The sequence below is a fragment of the Carassius auratus genome, unplaced genomic scaffold (assembly GCF_003368295.1).
Source record: "Carassius auratus strain Wakin unplaced genomic scaffold, ASM336829v1 scaf_tig00032156, whole genome shotgun sequence".
In the NCBI taxonomy this organism is placed as follows: Eukaryota; Metazoa; Chordata; class Actinopteri; order Cypriniformes; family Cyprinidae; genus Carassius; species Carassius auratus.
The window spans coordinates 52,967-72,779 of record NW_020525982.1 but is presented as its reverse complement, the minus strand read 5'-3'; the positions used below and the strand labels follow the sequence as shown (position 1 = coordinate 72,779).

Sequence of the window (19,813 nt, the reverse complement as noted above, 5' to 3'; positions counted from 1 at the left end):
GAAGGGGATAAATGGGTAAATGTGCTTGGTCAATCTTTAGTTACTGTATGTCTTCCATTTCAGGCCACTGCTTTCCAATCCTTCATTCCATACTATACACATACCATACTATCCTCTTTTTGCTGAAGTGCATGAACGTTAATCACGTGGTTCTTCTAAATTCATCTCCCTTTTATGCATACGTCTTTCTGTCTTAACCTTTTCATCTATGTTTGTCTGTAACTCCAACACACACACACACACACACACAAATGTTGCCAGAAATGTCTTAAAAAGGGAATCTTTCAGTGAGAGCTTAACAAATGCCTATCCTACAGAGTAAACAGAGAATCCCATTAACCTTTTCCCAGCAAGAACTTGAATGAGATTACTCTCATTGGGTCAAGACATTCCTAACATCTCCCTGGGCACTGACAGACAACCTATATTAAGAAGACTACAGGGAGCATTTATATATATATATATATATATATATATATATATATATATATATATATATAATATATATATATATATATATCATAAAAGTGATATTTATGACAACAAACAGCTAACGCCATATTATTTGAGTTGCTAATCATACAGCCTTGAAGACATATAGACAGTTAGTATGTGTAGTGACTGGACGATGTAGGCTAAACACATTGCCTGTAAGTCTGTTTATGAGTTAAATATCCTCAAACTATATTTTTTAATTCCTGACAGCTCAAATTACATTTACAAACTAATCGCCTTTAGCTGACACATTACATGTTCACAGCAGACTAATTCTGCGAACAGTGGACTAATTCATTTGCCCCACTGAAAGACTTCATTGCGTATTTCAATGTCTCATGAAAGAAGGAAACCATGCTAAAAGCCCATTTTTTTCCACTAGGCCTTCTAATCTGAGCATTATCCTCCTGTTATTTCTCCTGAAATGGATGAAAGCAAGTTTATACGTTCTGTCAGCGTTCAAGTCATTTCTTTCTAATCTGAAAGGCTCCATGTGATCAGAAATTTCCTTTAAAACACTCCACGCTTGGATCAGCTTTGAGATGCAAGCCACAAGTCTTAGTTTATTTTGCTTTTTCAGCAAAAACTAAACCCAATGTATTGTTCACCTAGCATAAGGAATAGTCTTGAAATCTCTCTGAGGGGCAAAACACAATGTTTTTGGCCAAACAGGCAGAAGAGGCTGTAATTACACCTGGCTGAGCTGAACACAGTGCATCACTGCAGCTCTTCTGTTGCTGTCTGTCTTAAACCTCTCTGTAATGACACAATTTAGATGTTTCCTGCCATCACCTTCTGACAGGCTGCATTTGCTGCCCGCTTAGCTTTGAGGGAAGCAAATCTCTCAGAAAACGGTCAAACAGGAATAACGCTACTAAAAATAATCTCTAGTGATGAGAACAGCATATATGAATTAACTCAAGACATGCATTGGACCGATGAAGAGGGAGGTCTATTTTAATCACTCTGAAAAAGCTCCATTGTCTGTTTTATGACTTTTGGCTTCTTCTCAATTTGCATAGCTCCTTGTTACACCGCGGGCTGTATCTTTCCACACTGTGGTGAATACAAAGTGACAAGAGCAATAACCGTGGATATGCTATAATAGATAGCATATGCTGATGGGATCTTCCCCTAACTTGCTGCTTGTTTACCAGGCCCACTCAGGGATGAAAATGCTCTAGCTGCCTTATTGCATTAGATCTGATGGTGCTGATAGTGGGCCTCCTTCTCACTGACATAATTTCCTCCAGGTTTACCACCTGATGACAAGCAAGTCGGTAAAAGCAATATTCCCATAGATGTTTCTCACAATACCAAGAGTATTATTTGAAGACCCCTTAAATGGATAGTTCATCCAAAAAAGAAAATTATGTTGTTTACTCATCTTAATGTTGTTCTAAAATGCATGCAGCACAGGTGAGTGTTGTTGTTTTTTTCCATACAATGAAAGACAAAAAGGGTCCAGTATTGTTTTGACTTTCAATGCATAGATAAAAACAATTGTTCAAAATTTTATTTTCTGTTCCACAGAGAAACTCATAGAGGTGCATGTAAATTTTCCAACCCAGGCAACATTTCTGCAAAATATTATCATGTTCTTTTTTGCACGTTTAGTACTTTCATAGACAAAGGTTTTAATAAGTGGCGCTAAAACCACTTAAAGTGTTCTTTGAAACAGATGACCATGAATATGGCTGTTGGTTGTTGTACATATCATACACAGTTCCACCTACACTAAACTTAACCAATAGTGTTAACAAAAGCAAATGTGAGATAAAAAAAAAACATCTTTGCTGCATTTTAGAGTGCTTCTTGAAAGTCTTTGAGTCTTTTATCGCAGCTTGTAGCCTATTGCATTGGGCACTTTACTAGGTGAGCTACTGAGCAAGTTTACTGCATCAGAAAGTCATACACATGGAGCTTGTTATGAGATGTAAATATCAAAATGTATTAGTTTACAAATCATGCACTATGGTAAAAGTGTTTTGAGGTCATGACATAGAATTGTGCAAGCACTGGCCAAAAATAAGATTTTGATAATCTGCCCATTTAATAATCATTTGTGTGAAAATGAATAAAAGTTGTTGCCGTTTTAACTGTAACTAGTGTTCATTTCAGCAGGAAACTGCACTGAATCGTATGTAGAGTATAGTTACGTTTTTATTTTATTTTATTTTATTTTATTTTTTTTGGTGAACTATCCCTTTAAGCATGACTTTGGGAGTCATTTTGTCAATTACATTTTAATAAAGTGAGAATTCTGACAACACTGAAATGCTGAAGTCACCACAACTTGCTTCCACAGAGATGGTGGCATGACAGGTGTTGTCCAGTTTGGTCAGCTTTCCTCCAAGCTAATGATAAACAGCCAGATCATTGGCATCTCATCCTCTAGTACCACACTCCTTAGGTGCTATCCATTATGTTGACTATTTAACATGACTGCCTAGCCGTGCCTCGCCTCTTCTGGACACCTTGTGTCTGAAAGTGTGTTCCTGTAAATCCCAGGGCTGCCTCTTAGCCGAGAGAGTTATCCATCACCCAGCACTTTCCTGACAGGGAGAAAGAGGCCCAGGGTCGGCAACGTTTATAAAGGGCCAAGCACAATCTGATTAATGGTTTACCGAATGTCTCGGACTGGCCTAAATTTACAATACACTCCCTATACAAACACACAACATGACAAATAAAAAAACTGTGACTTCCAATAGATAAAACGTTTAGGCTAGTCTGAAGACCTTTAAGATTGGGGCACCAGATGGATCTAATCTTTCACTCACTACTCCAGGAAGTGAGAGATTAGATCTACTTACACGCAAAGCAGAACCAGGTGAGGAGAGGGCAACACTTATTTATGGGTGGTTGTACTACATGCATTATCTCTGCTTATACATTTGCCCTTCTAGCACCTCCACCACTACCCGTCTTAAATCATCTGAATGCAAAGACCAGTCAGTGTAAAAAATATAATTGCTCCGTCTATGCGAATCAAAACAGTCTTGCTTGGTTAGTTTGTTTGTGCAACATTATACAGGAATATTGATTTATTTGTCATTGCTTAAAGAATATTCTTCTTGTCACACCCTATCCATTTATTGTGGAGACACGAATGCAGCGGCGGGTATGATGAGAGGATCTTTCCTAGGTGTTTGTCAGACATTCAGCCTCACTTTCCCCACAGCATGAGACTGCAGTCATAACAGCTCTTGTAAGGGCGTCTCCACAAACATGCATAATGGATACCGGCAACACAGCCACATCATAAGTAAAGGTGACACAAAGTGTTATGGAGGTTTGTGTATTTTCTTATCTTTTGTTTTTAATAGCAGTCTGAAGCTATTGAGGTTTTGTGTGTGGCTTTACCATGAGAATCTATGCATGTCTGAACAGAGCATCCTGTTAATATTGTAATTCAAATGTAGAAAGTTAACAGGCCTTTAGAGGACTCTGATTGCGCTTACAGGTGTCTTAAATTGAATAAGCAGTCAGTGTGTAGGGTGATGTATTAACTGGTTTATGTATACGTTCCTGTATAATAAGTGTTTCTTGCACGCATGCATAGACAATTAAATGTATTATTTACATATTGACAACAGCTAGAATGCATTTAATGAATGAACAACTACTGAGATGTGCAGTTGTTTATGAAACCTAAAATAGAATATTGAATTAATGGAAGTAATAGGTAGATTTTATTGGGTTTTCTTAGTCTGTAAAAGACTGAATAGTCCAGACGTAAAAAAAAATATATAAGTGTAAGCATTACATAGGAATATTTATAAATACTAATGAGATCAGGCTGGTCAGATTTATTTGTCCATTAACCCAGTTGTATCCTATTCAAATCTTATTATGTTTCAAACACAAAACCAAAGACAAACAGTTTGTTAGTTTGGTAATATAATGAGCTGATTTCTGATATTGATGTACCTGTTTATGCAAATGCAATTGATGCTCAGCTACAAATGAATCATTTTCATCTGTGTATGAAATTGCACGCAGAAAGGTGTGGCATTTATGCTGTATGTGAGAACACTGCATTCGAATAATTTCTATTCAGGCCAAATCATTTCCAAAAGCTTTTTGTGAATGAATGTTCATGTGCGTGACTGTAAGTATTTTGTTTTGCCTTCCATATGTGCGAGAAGAGGCTTGGCGTCCCATGGGGGTGCAACCTAGCTGACGGTGTGTGACGTCAGAGGCGTGATCCCGTGTCTCAGAGGACATTCATTCAATGAAATAAGAGAGAGAGAGCTCCACTCTTAGCAGCTTACTTCTCTGCCACACACACAGGCATGCCAATTTGTTGCCCGCTAAGACTATCCTTAAGCTAGTCACACTTGATCATGAGCATTATGCCTAGAATGAGACACGTTAATCAGCATGAAACCCCAGTATGAATCACTTGCCTAGCTCATAAATAAGACCCTGTTACACTAAATTTCCTAAGAGTGCTATTATGTCCCTAAATATACTTCTGATATGGAAATTAAGTTAAAGAAGCCAATAGGACTCCCAGAGCAGCATCTGAAATCAGCAGCCTGGCCTTTGAAGCCTGGAGTCGCTGTACTGCTTATCGCATGCCTACCAGTAGCACAGGGCCTTGGCATAAACTGGTACCAATCACTAACATGCTCTCAAACCATGTTTCCATGGCAGCCGCTGTGAAAGGCACTCACTGAGGAGCAAGAGAATGACATTGTTAGCTGGAATGGATCAGGTTTCCCAGTTTACAAATTTCAGCACACGTCCATTATTAGAGTGTGGTAGGCAGTAAGATTTCTTAACCCTTTCCCTGTTCATCAGGCCACTCGTCATTTGCGTTGTTCTCCATCAAAATGGGGGCTGTTTGATATTCAGCATTGTGCTGTTGTGAGAGCACGTGGCTTGCAGGAGGAAATGAAGGCATGCATTGTGTTCTGCGACTCCGCAGAGGAACAAAATCGCATGAAAAGTTCACAGACTTTCCCACACCTCCAATTGAGCCACCGTTACTGAAAATAAGAGCGGCACTTGGATAAAAGTGCTGTTCTCTGATCATTTCTGACACTCTCAGATGGTGTGCAGCCTTGCAAGCAGACTACACATGACCCAAATTAGGACTAAGCTATAATAATGTGGTACGAAATGGCCCGGTTCCGAATGATCAGAGAGCTGCAGGTTCAAAGCACTACGGCTACTGCCTTGACTGCTAATGATGTGTTGAGAGAAAGAGAAAAGAGGAAAATAAAGGGGGAGAAGGCTGATTAAGACTTGCTCAAGCTCTTGCACCAGCACTTCAGACTGGTAGCGGTGAATCACTAGGTAGAGGTTACTGCAGGTTGGACCTTAAAGTACAAGAAAATCAAGAGAGCCGATCATACAAAGCATCTTAAGTGCGATTTCTTCTGAATTGGCTTCCAGGGCAAAACAGCATGCCACCTCAAAGAGGATTTGCCTCAGTGGCGATCTAGACCTGAATATTCTCGTCAGCAGTGATGGGCTCAAACTCAGCATGTTAGCAATCGTCAAGAAAACGCTAGCTGTTTAGCGACGGGATTCTCCAGCAGTCTGTTTTTCAAGGGCTCTCTAATCGGTAATGAACCACATCCACCCCTTACTATTGTGCTGTCAGCTGCGAGCCCGCATGCATACGGTCTTTAAAGTGGATGTGTGACGACATAGCTTCAATTCTCCTGCTTCGGGCCCAGAGCCGAGTTACTGAAAGGAGTGTCAACCAGTGCATGCTGGGATATTTCCAGCTGAGATCACACCAAACAATCAGTCATGAAAAGATACATATGTGTCATGTGGACGAGAACTGACTGATGGTGCGTGATTAACAGCTCTCAGATGTGAATAGCTGCTTGTGTTGTGTGATGGAGTGTTTTGTTTTAGAAAATTTGCCCTGGTTCTCACAGTAAATTTGTGGGTCAAGTTACAGGCCTTTTTTTTTTTTAAATTACTGACCGTCCATTTACTTTTTTTGTTTATGTATGTTAGTATATTAACCACATTGTTTAACCCGAATAAGATTAAATGTAAAGCTTCGCAATCTTTGAGTAAACTCTCTGTCTGAATTGTATATGTATTTACATAATCCAGTTCCAATTTCAACATGCTAGTTTAACAAACAAGTATTCATTCAACATGTTTTTTTCAGTATGTTTTGTTTCCTATGGGATATGATGTCAACCATAAGACATGATATCAACTATCAACCATCATTGTTCTATACTGAAAATTAAGAAGTGATAAAGCATGCTAAGATTGCTTTGGAACCTAATATCGTACATTTTTTTAATTGTACATTCTGGACATTTAAAAAAATATAAAAATCTTAATGTATCAGATATGAATTGAAAATGAATTACAACAATTTCGATGACATTCAAACATTCAATATACTTATCAGAATAGTTCATAATAATAGCAATAATATGTTCAGAGGCACTGCATTTAATGTGCGTGGCCCTTATTAAAAAGTTCAGAGAACACATTGAGGCTTAGTCTTGTATTGGCAGTATAGTATTTAGAGCAATAAAATTGAAGGCATAACACATATATCCTGTACCTTAAGGCTTGGAATTATGGGTAGTCCCAGTGGGGACATCTGTAAAGTGTTCCAAAAACTCTCAAACACTTCACATAAACAATCCAGTCAGTTTCTTACATCCATACCACATGGAGAAATCGAAATGCCGGCTCTATATTTTCGGAGAAAAATTTAATGAAGTGCCCACAGCAGAAACCTTACATCAGGCTAATGGTTTGATGTGATATACTTCTGAAATAGTCTGGGAAAGCTCACAATAGGAGTGCAAACAACGATGCACTATGTTCATGTCGTAAACTGTGAACAAAACCAGCCCTGTGTACTGCAATTGTGTTTTTCATTCCTTACTCTTTAAATTGAGCATGAAAATAATTAAGCACATTTACTTGACTTGAAATATTTATGCAGCATTTTGCCCCGTGGTTCATAAAAATGTCCACTTTGATCATTTCTGATCAGCAACCACAATAAATGTAATGTTTAATATTTGAGAAGGGACCCATAAATCAGGTTAATACGTGGCCCCTGTGGACATATAGCGAGGCATTCGGTGTATCTGGCTTTAATTAAAAAGTTGGGGAAAGAGTGGGAGATTTTGGGGGTGTTGAGGGGATATGTTTTCTGATGTTTGGTGGAAGGGGCCTAGCTAATGGTTCGTCAGCTTGCTTGTGGGTACAGACTGCATATAGCTAAGCCAGATGCAGAAGTGTGGCTCTGAGAGAGAGCAGTTAGCAAGCATCCATTTGATGCAATTTTGGCACCGGGCCCTTTATATTCCCCGCATTTGTCCACCTGCAAATTTGGGAAGACCACCAGCTGTGAAGTTTTAAAGACCTTTTAATATTTTAGCGGCTGTGTTCCTCGCCACATCAGAAGGCTGTACGATCGCTTTTTTCTTTTCTTTCTCCTCCATCAGCACCCTTCAGGCTTTCTCCTCTGCATCTGTTTATGTCTGATGGTGGAGGTGATCTGATTTATTCAGACTGCTTTGAATTGCATTATGCTGGTCTTTAGCAATCACACACATCAAGACATCCACCGTACTGCCACCGGGGAGCTTTTCTCAAAGGCTACCTTATGTCTTTACCACATGAGTTATAATAGAGCTCAGAAAATGCGCTCTGTTTTATAAAGGGCATTGTTTTATTGTTTCTGCTTTGCCAAGTCATGTAGCCAGAAAAAGAATTACTTCCACAGCTTCAGACAGATATTTCTGAAGGATTTATAAAAGGATGCAACAAGTTGGCAGAGACTGCAGATGACCGTTTGCTTGATCTGTTTGAAAGGGCATTGTGTATGTAAAAAATACTATATTAATTACATTACAAATGACATTAATATAAACATGTATGTTAATATAAAGTAATAATTGTTCAGTGAATACATCACCTTAATGTCACCTTCATTTCTTCAGTTCCAAACTTTTAACATTTTCTTTCTTACATGAAACATTTACATTTATGGTTTAATCCAAAGCAACTGTCATTTTATCAGTTAATACAATCCCTGGAAATCAAAACCATGATTGTAAGCACCATGCTCAACTGTTTGAGATACGCAAATGTTTCAAATGAATACGTTTAACGGAAGTGTTTACGCTGTTCTTTTCATTTGCTCTTTCAATGAAAGTGCTAAAAATAAAAAAGCACTATTAAGATATCAAAAAGTGGTCCATGTGGGTTGTGAACTATATATTCTAAGTCTTCTGTATGTAATGTAATGTAATTCTAATGTAATATTCACTGGTAATCTCCCCCTCTCCACAACCCATTCATGTTTGCATATTAAACACATGTACATATTCAAATTGTAAGAAGATTTTTTGTGTGTGTTAGTGTGTGTATAACAAATAAAATTAGTCTTTTTTTTATACTGAACTATCATAAAGCTTCAGAACATATGAAATGCAGCAGAAAAGTCATTACTATTACTATTCTAGTATAATAACTTACTATTATATTATATTACTATTACCATTATGATATGGTGGTTTGTGTTTATTTTATTTATTTATTTATTTATTTTTATGAAGCAGCTTGAAAATCCAACATTTACAATTTGTAGTCAGAAACTGAAAAAAAGTTGTGAGTTTGGAATGACATGAGGGTGAGTAAATGATGAAAGTATATCCATTTTTGTATTTTTATATTGTTGCATCACATTAAATTTGTTATTGCAATTTATTTGCACATCCCTCTGTGTTACAGTCTCTGAAAAATCGTGCTGCAGTGAAACCATAGAGGATATCCAGGTTACTCATAAAATAGATCTGAGTCACTGACCCTCTGTATGTGTGTGAGAGCATGTGCATGTATGTGTGTGTGCATGCTTGTGAAAGAGAGAACCTTGGCCAAAAATTCATCATGCCTCAAAGCACCGCTGAATGATTCTCCATAATCCCGTGATGACCTTTCTGTAGTGCCCATCTTTGTTCATGCTGTTACGATACTATTATCATGTTATCACTGGACATCTAGAAAAGTTTGGCTGTTTGTGTACTCTCCATGGCCCCTAAAATCAAGTGCATAACCGCAAACACCTTCTTCACATTAGTAGGACTCATGGAAGTATGATTTAATGTTTCCTGCATGCTGTCAGCAAAGGGCCACTGGTGTTATTTCACCAAATGTCCTGCTCTTTCCCCTGTTTTCTTCTAAAAAGAAACATTGTGTGGCTGAAGATTTCCTAATGAGCCCTATATTTGTTTTGCAGGGGTCTCATGCCGACCCAGGATGCATGGCGAGCGACAAGCCTGCTCAAGATCTTTAACGCTACTTCAAAGTGTAATGGCAAATAATAGCGTTGTTGACAGCTTGCATCAAATCGCCCTTTTCCAAAGAGCTGATTTCAAACAGATAATGAGTGAAATCTGATCTCTACACCCTCACCTGGATGAAGAGGACAAACCTATAGCTAAAATTACACCATCTCAGGACTTCTGTGCATCTATACATCTGCGTGTTTGCTCTCCAGACTGTATAAGACTTCCTTCCGTGACTTTGAAAGATGATGTGTCGATACCAGACTCGGACTGACAACTCAAAGTGGCTGAACTGTCTCCACAATATGGAGTGTTTACATACCAGACTTGAGAGTGGAAGACTGATTGCTTTCAGGATGAATTATGAACAGCTCAATGAGCTCAAGATTTGCCCATTCTTGAGGGAAAGCCCATTACAAGACGAGCAGATTGAGGTATGCGCAGACAAGATTAGCAGGGCCAGAGCCGTTCTGCTGGGTGACACTCAATAGATGCGGTGGCAAAGCCGTCATTGCCTGTTGTACCATGACTTCTCCTCCGCATTCCCATCCTCTTTTAACCTGAGGGAAATCAGTGCACAGATAACCCCTGTCATAAGGTTGAGACCGATGGCAATTTCCAGCAAACTCCCAGTGTACTGGAAAAGCGTTTGTCTGAAGATGAAAGGCTTCACACCCGCTGCCTACACACCGAGCCGCTTCCAACACCTTCCTGCTACAGCGCGCAGCTCCGGCTCCCCGCGGCTCCCTCACCCCCATCTCATGATAGAGATAATACTACTAATAATGAGAAGCAGGCAGTCTGACCCGGATCAGACGTTAGCTGCCGTAGCTACTGAGCCTGATTCTGTCCTTCCAAGGATCAGGCTCAGACACCACACACATGCAGGGAGACTGAAAAATGACACTGACCGTAATGCAAGGTAATTTCTTCACATTTACTCATGCGGAGAGCAAAATAGCAGCGTCTCCATAACAAGCGTGTAAGGAAATGCGTGCGTAAGGGGCCATTTGATACACAGAGTAGCCGCTAGCCAGCACCCTTCAAACACACATGCTTCCCAGCAGTCAGACTTTAGAGAGGTGTGAGCATTTACACAAGGGCCACAATTGTTTTTTAACATAAGCCTGTTACCTGCATCACATCTGCAGGGTGGCCACCGGTCACCTGACTCGAGCTCTTGGTCAGAGCTTTGAGACTTGTATGATATCCTAATCATAAAACGTTTTATTGTTGAGACAAATGCAAAATACCATGGTGTTTGAGCACATATTACATAACAATACAATAGCAGATTGTTTTTTTGGAATAAATCATTTTGAAGGTAAGCATAAGAGCTCTTATCTATGTAGCTTCAGACCAGAGAGACTGAGAATTCATCCATGATGTGGCACAGCCCAAGAGAAAAAGAATGAAATACACCTTTTAAGAGCTAACACTGGGGTTTTCATTGTGAAATCCAAATTATACAACCATCTGCTGTTTTTAACACCTCACTGCATGCACTACAATATGGTATAGGCATACACCTTACATTTAAGACATTCAGGAGTACATAATCCTAGAAAGCTAAGCGTTGCATGACACCAGGAAGAATCATCATCATCATAATGATGGCCATTATTTTCCTACTTATAACATGGTAGAGTCAGCAAGTAATTCACCAATGGCACAATTAACTTCATTAAATGGGTACAATAACAAGCCAAACCTCTGCAGTGCAGTACAGCACGCAGCCAGGTGCTGTTTCCCTCCTCTCCCCAGCCCCAGAAGGCTAACCATGCTGGGTAACTGATCAACTACAGCTGCCCAATCCTGTTCCCAATCCCAAGGCTAACAGCAGAGAGAAAAAGATAAACATGGGGAGGCTCCAGGCAACAGCCGTCACGCTCCCTACTTACCAGCACTGGCTGAACACAGCAGAGAAACCACCAGCACAATCACCAGCGTCAAGATCTTCACATTCATTTCTGCTCTCCCCTCCGTTTCCCTGCCAGTCGCTAGCTGATATACTGTAGTGGTGTGCGCGTGTGGATGGGAGGGAGAGGAGAGTGGGTGAGCGAGAGCGAGAGAGAAAGGGAGAGAGACTGTTTGCTCTTCAGTGTGTGCGTGTGTCTGTGCGTATGGCTGTGAATGTGTTTGTATATCTATGTGCAAGTGTGTGACAGGTTTCTGATGGAGTTCTCTCGTCGCGATGTGCACTTTTCCCTTTAGTGAAGTGGAAGTCTGGTAGAATGAGTGTGAAGAGAGTTGGTTTGTATCAGAGCTGTTTGTCTTGGAAAAAGAGCCCAAGTCCCTCATGTTGCTTATGTATCCCTGACTCTGGGGGTCATGGAAAAAGGGGCTTCCCCCCCTCCCACCCTCAGTATTAACCCTCCCACTGAGAAAGAAAAAGAGAGGAAGAGGGTAGCTTTATGACATATACCCTTCTCAGAATTGTTTATCTGGTGCCTGTCAGGAAGCAACATCACATGAAGGAAAGATGCTTTTCTTCTCTTAAACATCTCCTCATATACAGAGTTTAACAGACCGACTCAGTTCACTTCCATAAACTGGGTGGCACATTTTCTGTCTATTTTGTGTGTGAGAGAGGAAAACTTATCAGTTCTTTTGTTGTTTTCTTTGATTCATTTGTTTGTTTCAAGAGGTACACTGGGTCCTGCACAGAATTTCTGTCTTCCAATTTTTTTCATATTGAATGGTGAGTGATACAAAAAAAGCCTTGGAGCGATAAAACATTTCTTATATTTTTCATGAATTATATAGACGTGAAGTTGATGTGTATTATAAGCTTATTCCAATACTTTTGATGTTTTTTTGCTTGAAATATTTGTTTTTCATTTATTTGTATTTACAAACTCTGGAGCTGTTAATCTGGTTCCTATAATCCACTCACTAAGAGAATTAAATACAAATGTAGCTAAAGGCCAAGAGACTAGGGCATTTGAGGACGGATGAACATATTATGTACTGTAATGTTTCAGATTTGTTTTAATAAAGATGCCTGCCATATGGTTTTGTTGCAAAAATATCTTCTTGTTTCTTGGTACTCTAGCTCAGTTATGCGTCTTTCAAGACTAAATGTAATTATTCAAAATACTTTGTGTTCAAAATGTTTGGATCAAACAATTAATGCCACTGTTGAATGATGTTTTCATTTCCAAGAGACTGAAGATGCATTAGTCTAAATTCAACGGGTGCCTGTGCAGGAATTAAATACATATTAAATAAATGGAGTGGCTTCCCAAAGCTCTCTAGTTCACAAACTGAATTTTGCTCTCCTAAACTCTAATTTCTCAGACCGTGGCTCCATGTGGAATTGTTTTCTGTGGTCATCCACCCCAGGCAAGCATGTCTGTAACACCCTCTTCAGACCTAACAACAAGAGTACCTTCCGTTTTAGCATGGTCCACTTGAAGCCTTCTCTCTTTGTGAAGTAACTCTCTCATCTGGTACTGTCCAAAGCAAAGTCTGAAGGTGCTTATCCTCTGCTGAACTAATTTTAGCCAGAAGATAATTTGTTGAAAAACACTGTCCAGGTTTTATGTATGGCTGTTATCTGCTCAAACATGCCTCACTCGATTTAGTTGTTTTAATGCGGGGGTTAATTTAACAATTAACAACAACAACATAAATTTACATTGATTTAGAAAATGCAACTGTATTTTCCAGTAGCTTGTGAATGGTATGTTGTAATGCTCAAGAAAGATACATAAGAGCATGCAGACTTAAAGGTGGTTGTAAAGTCCCCAAAAAATGCTCCAAATTACTTTTAATCCTCTTTATGTTTGGTAACAATTTTAAGTATGTGGCATACGGTCTGCTTTTTCTTCATATTTTAAATTCAGAGCTGGAAATTTTTCCTCATTACTTTGTTATTAGACATGTTCATAATGCACCTGGGATATCTGACCTCACAGGAAGTACTTGGATGTTTACAGGAAGTGCTTTGACTGTAGGAATGCCATGTATGCTGCCGGTCAGCTGTTGCTTTCACATGCTGATGCCGTTCATCATCCAAAACCCTTCCTGATTTAATGATTTATTAATAGTGAAGAATGTCTGTCCTCCCAGTCCCCACTGCCAGTTCAATTGAATTCAGTCTGGGTTATAGAAAACAAAGCTGACGCCCATTCAAGTTTAGTGATATCTGTCAGTTAGGAAAAATGTTTTTTTCTTCTGAAGCTATAAAAGGCAATTTATGACATGAAATGTCTACCTTATGATTTGCCTCCGTTATTGATTAATGTTCTTCCTGTTTGTTGTCAGCCTCTTAATTGTATCTGTGTTTAGTCCAGGCATTAAACACAGTACCTGAATAAATGCGGGCGGATGTTTAATGCTGTTGAGAGATCTGTTGGTTTAAAATAGCCGGGCTACTGAAGCACACCATCATATAGTAAGTGTTGTTTTATGCCTGAACATTGAAAAGTCAAGAACTAGTTAAACAGTGCCATTCAATTTATGCCATTAATGTTTAGCTAGTTTTGGCAGCAACAATGAAGCTAAATTAGTAAAATATAGAAACATATGCACATTCCCCATAGCACACTTCATATTAGTGGATAAAACTTTCATCCCATAATGATGTCTACCAAGCCATGCCTGTTCAATAGAGACAAACCATGCAGTTTCTACCAATCTCCTACTGTATTAAACTGATTGGTTTTCTTCCAGGAATATTGTTTTTGTTTTTTTCTAAACCTGTGAGTTGCTTTCATAGAAATTTATTGCAGAGGATTTTTGCCTATGCATTGCAGACAGTTGTTAATTTCTAGCTCGTTATTTACCCTGGACCAGCCAATTATCTGCAGTGAACACTAGCTCCAGTGTTGCGTGACTCAGCAGCAGCTGTCTCCATAATCCAGGTTATCCGGCCCATCAGTGAGAGCGTGCTAACATGCCTAACATAGGATGACAGTTTAGGGTCACTGTCATTTCAATAGAGCAGGTTTCAAATCCTTTTCACTTCATAGTCAATGCAAGGAATCCAAACATCTCAGGTATTTTCACCTTTGCGTGGACACTGAGTTGCATTGTATTGAACTTTACTATTTGATTTTGTTTTGTTTAGTTTTTTAGTACAGATTATTCAGTACACTTTCAGGAAAAAACCTTTGTGCATAATCAATGAGATGTCTTGTTTTTAAAGATGTCTTTATATTGTCTGAAGCCCACATACTCCTTGTCATAGGTTTACTCCAGAAACCTTACAAAAAACAAAAGCTTTGACTGTACAGCCAGCATTTAATCAGAGATCTGCATCTCTGGGATTTCACAGGAGCCAGATAATGCAAGTGCTGATTTTGAAGTCACCCGGCTGTCTGTGTCTCAAAAGCTCTGATGAATACATCACGGATCCTTTATAGCTGTGTGCTTAGTAGACTTTTGTATTTGCTGGAGAGACATGCCAACTTTTCTCATGGTTCTTTGGACTTCTAGTGATGCTGTTGTTTTTCTATATGCACTGCTTTTTAAGATCCTTCTTTCCTTTAGCAGTGTTTTTTTCCCATGCTTCTCTCCCATCTCTGTCATGTAAAAAAAACTGATCTAAAAGAAGATATCTGCTGTTCATCCAGATCCGGAGTTCATTTATTGTAGCAGTTAGATGAAAGTAGTCAAAACAAATTGAGAGGTCGTAGAGAAAGCCATAGCAGAGCGTGTTGCGTTTTCCTCCCCGATGGTATTCTGCTTATCGGAATTGCGATCAGTTCACACCATCGCACGCAGTTTAGAAACGGCCGGTTTGGTTTGAATGGATGCTGGTTGTAAGTTCTCGGAGTTAGAAAGTCCAGTTTCAGCCTGGCTGTGGATCAGAGTCTGTGGAACTGATGCAAGTTGAGAGATAAGAGACTGCTTTCAGGAAAAGCGGTAGTAGGCCTTAAGTGTTCCTGAACAGGACTTTGAAGTCGGACAATGCCCACTCCTCCATCAGATCTAATGATCTTCATCTTCATGAATGATCTGCAAATGACCACGCTATCCTTTCTCGCCAATTTCTCCTGTTTACAGTTTCTGCTGCCAGGCTAATCTTAGATCCCATTAATGTGCGTTAACCGATATTCCAGGTGTTACACACTTCATGTTTAGTCTGAAACATGTCCGAAAATGTGAGTGGACATGAAAAACAGTGGACATGAAAAACAGCAACTGTTGCACAGAAGTCATGAAACAACAAAGGGAACTGCTAATTATGCAAAACAGATTGTTCTACTACGTTTAAGATTTTCATATTCTGATCATTTATCTGTGCTCATTAGTGGTTTGTGTTCTTAATTTCATCTTTAGCATCAGTTAAACGCCTGCCGTTCTCTCCTCTGAGTATTGCTGCGGCAGTCTGCCAGCACCAGGGTTTTTTTGCAGGAAAATTGCACTCATTTTTTTGAAGAGGACATTATTTGCTCTGATGCAATCAGGCCAAGGTGAACAAAAGACAAGGAGAGGAGTCGATAAAGAAACGGATGTATCAAAGCAGCAGTGCATTTTTACCCTACATTCGCCATGGGCGCACTGATGGATTGCTGTTTCACTGCCCTTAAAGTCATTGTCAGAAGCTCAGTCAGTTTTTTTTTTCTTTCTGGAAGCGACACACGGTTTCGGAAATGAAGGGAAGAATTTGAGGTGTGGAAATTCAGTGGATTCCTTCTTTTGCCTTTGAGTGAATATGAAATAAGAAGCCTCCATAAAAACTATGGTGGAGTGGCAGTGGTTTGAACCCGGGCTTTGTTTCTTATCTCTGTGAAATTTGACTTTGATGGGCTGACACCTTCCCTGTTATGAATTCTCTTTGCTCTGTCTGTGAAGAATAACATAACATTTCACACTTCACCTTGTAGCATTGATTTAGTCTGCAGAGCCATAAATACAATTTATTTTGGGTCACGCATAAAGTCAAAAGCAATAGTTCTTGAGATGCTTTTACCCCAGCTGCATATTGTTATCAGCTAAAATAGGCAAAAAAAGGGTTAATGACCCATATTCTTAATGACCAGCTCAGATGCCGCCGAATCCGTATCATAACTCGTTCCTGTGGGTTGTGCCTTGGTTTCCACCTGTAAGTGGTGTTTGGGGGGGGGGGTGCAAGTTTGGGTCATTTTTCATCGTGATCAGGAGCTCATTAGTTTTTGCTTATATAGCGATGGAGAACATATGAAATCTTTTTCCTGTTGTACAAAGTTCTCAGGGAACCTTATGTTATTGGTTTTTATTTGACAAAACATAAACATTTGGAAATATTTTAATTTTGATGTATTCCTGTTGTCCCAGTCCTAACATTTAACATCTCATGAGGAATTTCGAAGTAGTTTGGGTCGTAGGTGTAACTTTTTGGGAAGATTTAAGGGACAAAGATAAAGGTTAAAATAAAAGAAGGAAAGGGAGGTTAGAAAGAAACTGTGAAAGGAACAGGGTCTAGCTGTTGGATGTGTTGTCTTTTGTGCATTTGGCATGTTGGCAGCACTTGATAAATGGACTGTTCTGGAGGAATCCATTCACCCTTCACAGTGCCACTGACCCTTCTCTGTTACATAGCAACTAGACCTTCAGTGGGGGAAATCAGTGAAGTCCACATAGCAGAAATATAGAGGAATATGTTTAAAACTCTTCTTATGTCTATTGGCATGCATTTGTGTATATAGTTTGCAGGACGTTTGTTTGTTTGTTTGCTATTTCCACCAAACTTATCTATTCTTCTATTCTACTTATGTTGAATTCATGCAGAATCCCAAAGATCCATGTCTCTCTTTTGAGTGGTATCTGTGATTTAACCCTCTGGGGTCTGAGGGGGTTTTGGGGTGAGACTAAAATGGTTTGCTTCACAATGTGCAGATTTTTCAATTTCACACAAATCAGCACAAAACGTAAGGCTGCTGACCAGCGTTTCTGAGAAATCCTTCATCTGTCTCATGAGGCAGTTAACTGCAGACACCTTTTCTTATCTGTTATCTGTGAATTTCTACCTTCAGGAGTTTTTCACAGCTGTTTCACCACAGACTCCTGAATGATCTACAGCTAAAATGAACATTTTTATGATTTGCACTCTTTAAAAAAATAGCATGAAATGGCTTTTCACATGCATTTAACCTTAATTCATAATGTGATTGATTGGATTGAGATTGCAGACATATGTACAAATAGTGTGTGTGTGTGTGTGTGTGTGTTTATGTGGGAGCTTGTTTATGTGGTTAACGAGGACACAAATTTGTATAATGACATAGGTATGACACAGGTATTACAATGAGGAGGTGGTTTATGAGGACATTTTCAGTGTCCCCGTAATTCAAAACGCTTATAAATCATACAGAATTAGTTATTTTGAAAATCCAAAAATGCACAAAGTTTCCGGTGAGGGTTAGGTTTAGGTGTAGGGTTGGGGTAGGGCAATAGAAAATAGCATTGTTTAGGTCTTTCTATGTCATGGACCAGAATTCATTGTTTTGGTCAGAGATGCATAATTCTCTCTCTCAAATTATGAATTCAGATTCCCACATCCACTTTGTACTATGATTGTTAGTACTGATGTAAGGGAACGCCTAAGATCCCTCAGATTAATCATTTACACATGGGCACTCATTTGCAAGGGTGTGACTCAACTGAATACCTTAATATTTCTTATATAATGTGTGTGTGAATATTTAAAGGTGGTATTCATAGTGTCCACTAATCAGATTTCCAACAACCAGTAAGGGTCATGCCTAATTCCACCATGGAGTGACCCGCGCTTCTCTGATTCAGGATCATCAGCCCACTTGATCAAAACAGACAGTTTGTCCACTCATAGCCTGTAAATGAACTTCAGTGTTTGGTTCAGCAATTTAGGCAACAAAAGTGGTTTAAAACTTACTGGCCCTCACAAAACTCAGACTTGAACCTCACTGAACACCTTTGGGATAAATTTGATCACCAACTGTGAGCCAGGCCTCATTACCCAACTTCACTGGTTGACATCACTGATGCTCTCTGGTCTGAATGTGAGTAAATCCCTGAAGCCATTTAAAACATTTAGTTGGAAAACCTTCCCAGAAATGTGAGAGCTATTATAGTAACAATGGCTTCGTGATGAGCGTTTCAGGTATCCTTCAGTGGGCTGTCAAAAAGTGATTCTGTTATTCTGTTGTGCGTGAGAATGTCTTGTTTGTTTTTAGATGTCAAGAATGGACTTGGAAACTTTCAATTGATGCTGATTAGACATGGCACAAACATATGAAATATTCTGACAAGGGAGTTCTCCCAGTTTCACAAGTTAACTAACAGTTGGTAAATGTAATTATTTGAGAGAGAGTACACTTCTGTGTGATGAGAAATTAAATCCATTTATCAAGCATAAAACTTGCACCTCATATACTATCCTCACATTACAGGGTAAATAAACCCACATATAATTTCACACAGTAATTTATAATGCTTATGAATTATTTTTTAATATGTACCTGGCTCGAGTCTGAATCCCCTATCTAATCTAATTTCAGACAGAGGTTCATTGTACTTGCTGTATTTAGAAAAAGGGTGTTATGTTAAATTTTTTTCCTAGAATCATCAACACCATCACTCATGAGAAACAGGCAAAGGTTTAAATCTGTGTTGTAACACCTCTTCGGTATATTTTTGTCAGTGCACAGTTTGAAAAGAATATTTTAACAACTCGATGCATTTGTAAAATTGTGTGCCTGTCAGGGTTATATAAGAAATATTTTGGCAAAGTAAGATCATGATACTTTATGATGCACCTTTATTGGTTTCCTACATGGAGGTAAATTATGTACTGTATGAATGTGTGGGTATGCACATACTTCAGAGTCTACCATTTAGTTGCAAAGAATGATATATAAAAAATAGCATTTATTTCCAGTGCAGTCAAAGATATTTGTACATTTATATTCATAATGATGTGATGCAATATATGAATGGTAGCTTACATGGATAGTCCACCTAAAAATTTATATCATCTCATGATTTTTACTCATCCTGATATTGTTATAAATATATTACTTTTTTTCTCAGCAGAACCCAAAAATATGTTG

The 19,813-nt window shown here is 39.0% G+C and overlaps 1 pseudogene; it reads left to right on the top strand.

Annotated features, from left to right (window-relative positions):
• The first annotated feature begins 19,536 nt into the window (after window positions 1-19,536).
• The window catches only part of LOC113080838 (xaa-Pro aminopeptidase 2-like), a 52,787-nt pseudogene continuing 52,510 nt past the window's right edge, over window positions 19,537-19,813 (top strand).